Here is a 7,296-nt window from a genome sequence, read left to right on the forward strand (position 1 = left end):
TTCGCTTCACCCCAAAATATCCTGTTGTACCACCCGTACGTGTTACTGCATTTCATTTGTTATTATGAATTTAATTTATTGACTATTTTTAAATGTGGCACTACTAACGATTGTTGTGTCAAAGTTTTTCATTCAAGAGATTCATTACCACTCTAGAGTGCTTCAAATAATCCAAACTAGTACGGCTGCTGAAGAGTCTGCCTCAGCCTTCTAAACTCCTGTATAGGTTGTTTGAATGAGAATTGGTTGCCAAAGAGGCTCAAGTAGCACAGGTTTTGATGTCCATACAAGTTTTAGTACTAAATGAAAAACCATTTTTTAGTGAGCCTCTGTACGATAACACCTATACCGGGAGTGAGGGGAGAGAGAAGATCCACTATGTACAATGAAGAGATCTTCATTTCATTCTTGAAAGCAATGATTCATTCCCTACAAAGCCCCCATTGATATGTTTTCCAATGCCTCTTCCAATATTATTTGTGATTAGTTATATGCTTCATATATGAATTAATTGACTACCTTTATATATGTAATGATCATTAGTTATTTTTTAAAACTCATCAAGTGTATTTATCCTTTTCTTATGAATTAATGCAGCATTTCAAAGATTTTGTATTTGGTCATTTTCATACTGCGTCCTTCTATGTTATTAGCTTGTAGAGCTTACATGGAGCGGGCTAACGTAGGTTGCATAGTAATATAATGGACATTCCTTCTTGCAGCAAACAATGATGTATCGCCAACTGATCACCTAACATTCTAATAATATAGGATCTAGTCTCTTGAGGCTTGAACTTTACGAGCCGATAATAACAATTTGTAACCTTCATTATTTGCATGTGACACCAATACCTAACAAATTCCCAATTCTTTTTCCTTTATTCCCGATATCTGGTAAATCTGGACTAAAATATTTTGTATTGTGTGTATTGCAGATTCATTTGGGCAATAAGAATACTATTTGAGGAAAAACAGAAAGAAGTAGTCGAGCATCTGTCAAACAACGTCAGGTTCCCTATCCTATAGAAATTTAACGGGAAAAACAAGCAGATTGTGGAAATTAGAAAGCTGAACGTGGCACTTGAAAAAAATATGAAGATTCTTTTGGATGAGAACCTGTCTTCGACAAAATATGCAATATCTTGTGAAATCAAGGATGCATCTCGTAGTCACAAATTGGAAGCTGCCATGGCTCAAGTAAGGAGGCTACAGGGGCTTTTGCCACCAAATGGTGCTTTGGCAGCCCCCGCTAAAGAGCAAAATTTTGCTTCTTTTCTCGATACTAATCTCTATAAAAATAACATATACACAAGGAAAAGCTCAAGTAGTAGCAGTGCATGATGTTCAGGAAACAGAGGTCGAGAAGGTGAAGACTAGAGCTATTGAGACGGAGGAAGGTAGTGGAGAGAATAAAAAGGGCATGATCTGCGTTGAGTTGAAAATGAGCCTTTTGGCCTAGGGATGCTGGCATCGATGCTTTTACAGTGTTTGTGGGATCGGTGAATCCTGTATTCATAGTTTGATTTCCACAAATGATGCAAAAGCACAGATGCCAGCATGGCTAAGCCAAAACGCTCATTTCTAACTCACAGCAGATCATGCCCTTTTTCTTCTCCCCACTACCTTCCCCCGTCTCAACAGCTCCAGTCTTCACCTTTTCGGCCTCACTTTCCTTGTGTGTTTGTGTTCTTTTTGGAACATTAGTATCGACAAAAGAAGCAACATTTTGCTCTTCAGCGGGGGCTTTTAAAACACCATTTCGTAGCAAAAGCCCTTGCAGCCTGCTTACTTATTTATCTTGACATCACTATTTGAATCTACTTTCGATGTAGGTTCGTTTTCAAAAGTAGATTTAGAATCAGTATTTGCACTATGTACAAATTTAATTATAGTCATCTTAGATTTAATGATCTTGATTAGTTTCTCATAAGAACTAGATTCATTTTTCATTGTTTTTATATCCTAGACCCTCTTTTTAATTCTTATAAGTAAGAATTTCTTGAACTTTCCTACCAGAGATAGTCCATATTTTAATCTTTTCTTTCTCCCATTCTAACTGAAGTTAAAGGTCGGCACATCTTTTTGTATTTGAGTTCATTGTACTTAGCTTTTTCACAATCCGTTTTAACCTCTAACAAAAGCATTAACTCAGCTTCTATATGATGATCCTTTTCTTTTAATCACATATCTAAGTTAAAAGTGTGGACTTTGGAAGGGATCAATCCCAAAGCTAACATACAAATACTTTAGGAAAGATTTCACTAAAATATATTATTTGCAACAAAATTACAGATGGTGTTAGATTTAAGTCTAGATCATCTGTTAGACACTATCACGTTCAATTGAACCGAAAAAAAAGGAGATTGTGGAAATTAGAAAGTTGAACAAGGCACTTCAGAAAAATGTAAAGATCTTTTTGGTTGAGAACGGCTCTTGGACAAAATATGCAATATCTTGTGAAATATAGGGTGCATCTCGCACGTACAAATTAGAAGCTGCCATGGCTGAAGTAAGCAGGCTGCGGTGGCTTTTGGCACCAAATGGTGCTTTGGTAGCCCCCGCTGAAGAGCAAAATGTTGCTTCTTTTGTCGATACTAATGACTCTAAAAATAACACAAACACACAAGAAAAAGCTCAGATGTTTGGGTTACTGAGGCCGAGAAGGGGAAGACTAGACCTATTGAGACGGGGGAGGGTAGTGGAGAAAATAAAAATTGCAAGATGTGCGCTGAGTTGGAAATGAGCATTTTGGCCTAGGAATGCTGGCATCCGTGCTCTTGCATGGTTTGTGGGACCCGTGAATCCTGTGTTCATGGTTTGGTTCCCACAAACCATGCAAAAGCACAGATGCCAGCATGGTTAGGCCAAAACGCTCATTTTTAACTCACGGAACATCATGCCTTTTTTGTTCTCCCGACTACCATCCCCGGTCTTAGCAGCTCCAGTATTCACCTTTTCGGCCTCAGTTTCTTAAACATCTTGCACTGCTACTACCTATGCTTTTCCTTGTGTGTTTGTGTTCTTTTCGGAACATTAGTATCGATAAAAGAAGCAATATTTTACTCTTCAGCGGGGGCTACTAAAGCACCATTGGTGGCAAAAGCCCCTGCAGCCTGCTTACTTCAGCAAGGGCAGCTTCAAATTTGTGACTGAGAGATGCTGCCTTCATTTCGGAAGATATTGCATAATTTGTCCAAGCGAGGTTCTCATCCAAACGATTCTTCACATTTTTCTCAAGTGTAACGTTCAGCTTTCTAATTTCCACAATCTCCTTGTTTTTTCCATTCAATTTCTATACGATAGGGTCCTCACACTGTCTACCAAATGGTGGACTGCTTCCTTCTTATTTTCAACATCTTGCTTTGCATGGATATTATGACATGATCCTCCTCTCTCTTTTTCCATCACTTCTCTGTTGTTTGGTGAATAATTTGTTAAATAAGGATTTGCATACTCTTTACATATTGAGTCACGATTTGTTTAGATTTGACGTATCTATTTTCATATTGATTTGTGTTGATGAAGAGATGGAGAAATTTTGTAGAATTTTTTATTGGTGTATGTTAGCATTGGAATCTTCATCATCTCTAAATGTTATTTAGTACTTACAAAATGCAGTAGCCTTTACAAATTAAATTTTCCATATTGAACATCTTTGTCTCTATTATTATTTAGAACAAGAGTCCAATCTGGTCTTAATGCCTCTTTCATGGTGTTGGTAAATCTGCATTGAAGCACATTTTTGACTAATGAAAATTTGCTAAAAGAATGTTCTAGTTCCAGGTTGATCTACATATATGACTTCAAAGAATCATGATTTCACATAGTCAAGTTGTGTAGATTTGATATAATATACAGTGTTTTGGCTATCATGTAAATAACTTTTAAGTAGTACTAAGTATTTGTCTTGGTACTCTTTCAACTCTTACAAGGTTATTAAATATCCTTTTATGGGGATGGTAACAGTAAATATGTTTTTTGTGAGAACTAATAGGTGAATTGAATTATATTTTCTATGATGTTGAAATAAACTTCTTTTTAGAAAGAAACATATTTATAGATTCTAAAGTTAAAATTAATATTATTAAGATGCCACTAATTAATTAAGAAAAAAAGACGATGCTATTCAAATCATAATTATTTACGGCAATGAATTAAACTATACTTAAATTAAACAGTAATTTCTAAACTAAACTTGAATATACGTAATTACTTTGAATTTATTGAATCCTATTTTTTCTCGTGTTAAAACCGATATCCTATTAAATCAGAATATATTACAAGATTTTGAAAATTAGATTTTCCCTTCGATTATAAAATCTGAAAAAGATATATAGCATAGTTCACCTCCATTATTATACTAACACACCCCTAACTTTTCAAGAAAATTTTTAATAAAATATTAATGGTGATAGAATTAGCATATACACAACTGATTGCACCATGAATCAAGACCATCTAATTGCAATGATTCCTCTTATAAAAAAATCGTATAATTTCCTTTTTCATTTATTAACTAAAACTTGTAGTTATCTAAAAAAAATTTATATTTATATTTCATTGAAAACATAAAAAGTATATTCATTAGATTATTTACAAAGATGTATGGTAGAACAAGATATACTATATAATGCTATCTATATATCTTCAAAATTCTCGTTATAATTTAATAATGGCACGCTCTCTTTTTTTGTTAACCTAGTAATTGCATGTTTGTTTTCATTATTTTATTCTAGCTAGTAAATTTGAGGCGGTAAACAGTCATATCTACTGCGGTAGTTGTACAAAATAACTCAGGGGACAGACCATTACTCATAAGAAAGCCCCTGTCAATTATCCAGAGGAAAGTTCAGGCCAATCAGTTACCCCGAACTTATATTTTAGATATAATTAAAAACACTTTTAGACTGGTCAGGTAGGTTAACTGGTGGGGATTCTCCGCTAGATTAAGGCCTCGCCACAGCAATCCATATCCATAATATTTATGTGTTTATTTATCTATTTGAGTTTATTAAGTACTGAATCGATAGATTGAGGTTTAAAATTCGTTATGTTATATGGCTGGGAGCCCGAAAATAGGTATTAATGCTGTGTTTTAAATTCTAGTTTTCTCAATAGTGATTGTTTATAGTTATCACTACAAGGAAAAGAGGTTCCCACAACTATTTGTTACCGATATTTCTGAAATTTCCCGTTGATTATCAAACCGCCCTCTCATTTATATCAAACAAGTCCGGTTTAACCATTGTTAGAACAATATAGCACAATAGTTTCGTGTTACTTGTGAAGACACAAAAACAAGTAAACCAGGCAATACTACACAATTGTTTGTTCTGAAATGGGGAAAAACAAATGCATTCAGACTTCTTAACTATTACAGAATGGAAATACAAATATAAATACCAGAGCTGATTGCCAAGAACGTGGCAAGCAAAATAACTGCTACTCCTAATAACCACCCACTACTAATCCAAATAAACTCCTACAGACATTCTACTACTGCATGACCAATTCATGTATTATTTAATATACTACGTAAATACTTTATTTAATAAATATGTTTAGATTAATATCCAACATATTTCCCCTTAATCTAAACATCTTTCTGGAGATTCTTCACGCCGAGCAAAGCACGCATTTTTTCGAACTTCACCACTGGCAATGCCTTTGTGAGAATATCAGCTCTCTGCTCCTCAGATGCAACATGTCGAACAATGATCTCACCGCGCTCAACACATTCACGAATGAAGTGGTAGCGTATGTCTATATGCTTGCTTCTACCATGGAAGACTGGGTTTTTAGCCAAGTCAATAGCTGACTTGTTGTCCACATAGATTATTACTGGTCCAAGCTTTTCATCAGTTATCCTCCCAAGCAAATTTCGTAGCCATATACCCTGACATGCAGCTCCAGTAGCCGCCATGAATTCAGCTTCAGAGGATGAGAGGGCAACACACTTCTGTTTCTGCGAAACCCACGTGATCAGACTTTGGTTCAAATAGAAAACAACTCCTCCTGTACTCCTGCGATCATCTGGGTTACCCGCCAGATCGCTGTCAGAAAATCCTGCAAGTAAATAATTTCCTGTACCTCGACGATATTCAATGCCATAGTCCAATGTACCTTGCACATAACGAAAAATTCTCTTTACAGCTCCTTGGTGCATGACAGTCGGTCTCTCCATATATCGACTTACTACCCCAACAGCGTATGAAATATCTGGTCGTGTGTGAACCAGGTACCTCAGTCCTCCTATTACACTTCTATACGCTGCAGCCTCAACAGCTCTTCCTTTAGCATCCTTGTCAATCTGAATCTTAGCCTCCATAGGATATTTGACAGGATTACAGTCCCGCATACCGGCCTTCTCCAACAATCTCTTAGCATAAGCAGTTTGTCGTAGTTCAATACAATCTTCCTCTTGTTTTACTTCGATTCCCAAGTAATGTGACAGTCTGCCCAGGTCTGTCATATCAAACACTCTGCTCATCTCTCTCTTAAACCTATCAATGTTAACCTTGCTAGTACCAGTGACAAGAAGATCATCAACATACACTCCAATTATCAACAGCTCATCTCCCTCGCGCCTTATGTAAACAACATGCTCATGAGGGCATTTCACAAAACCCAAATCTTCAAGACATTTATTTAAACGTGAATACCAAGCTCGAGGTGCTTGACGAAGTCCATACAAAGCCTTAAGCAACTTATATACTTTATGTTCCTCACCCTTCCATTCGAACCCCTGTGGCTGTGTGACATACACTTCCTCCTGAATTTTACCATTGAGGAAGGCTGACTTCACATCTAGATGGTGAACTTCCCAGCCATTCTTTGCAGCTAGAGCAAGAAGCAACCGTACTGTCTCCAATCGAGTAACAGGAGCGAATACTTCCTCAAAATCCACTCCATATTTCTGCACATAACCCTTTGCTACGAGCCGTGCTTTATACTTCAATATTTCCCCGTTCGTATCCCTTTTCAGCTTATAAACCCACTTAAGACCGATTGGCTTATGCCCTGCAGGTAACTCAGTTAAAAGCCAGGTCTGGTTTTTCTCAATCGAGTTTATTTCAGTCTGCATTGCCTCATTCCACTTTCTTTCATTTGCTGCGTGTTTGAAGCACACGGGTTCTTCAGCATTGAGTAACATCAATTCTTCATCATCAAGTTCAACCTTTTCAGCATCCTCATATACATCATTAATCAACCTGAACTTTCTGGGTTCGCTGTCCGGATTAGACACAGAACTCTGTCCTGAACTCCCACCAGAATCCTCACTAGACCAGTGAGACA

The sequence above is a fragment of the Daucus carota genome, chromosome 2 (genome assembly GCF_001625215.2).
Source record: "Daucus carota subsp. sativus chromosome 2, DH1 v3.0, whole genome shotgun sequence".
NCBI classification, from domain to species: domain Eukaryota; kingdom Viridiplantae; phylum Streptophyta; class Magnoliopsida; order Apiales; family Apiaceae; genus Daucus; species Daucus carota.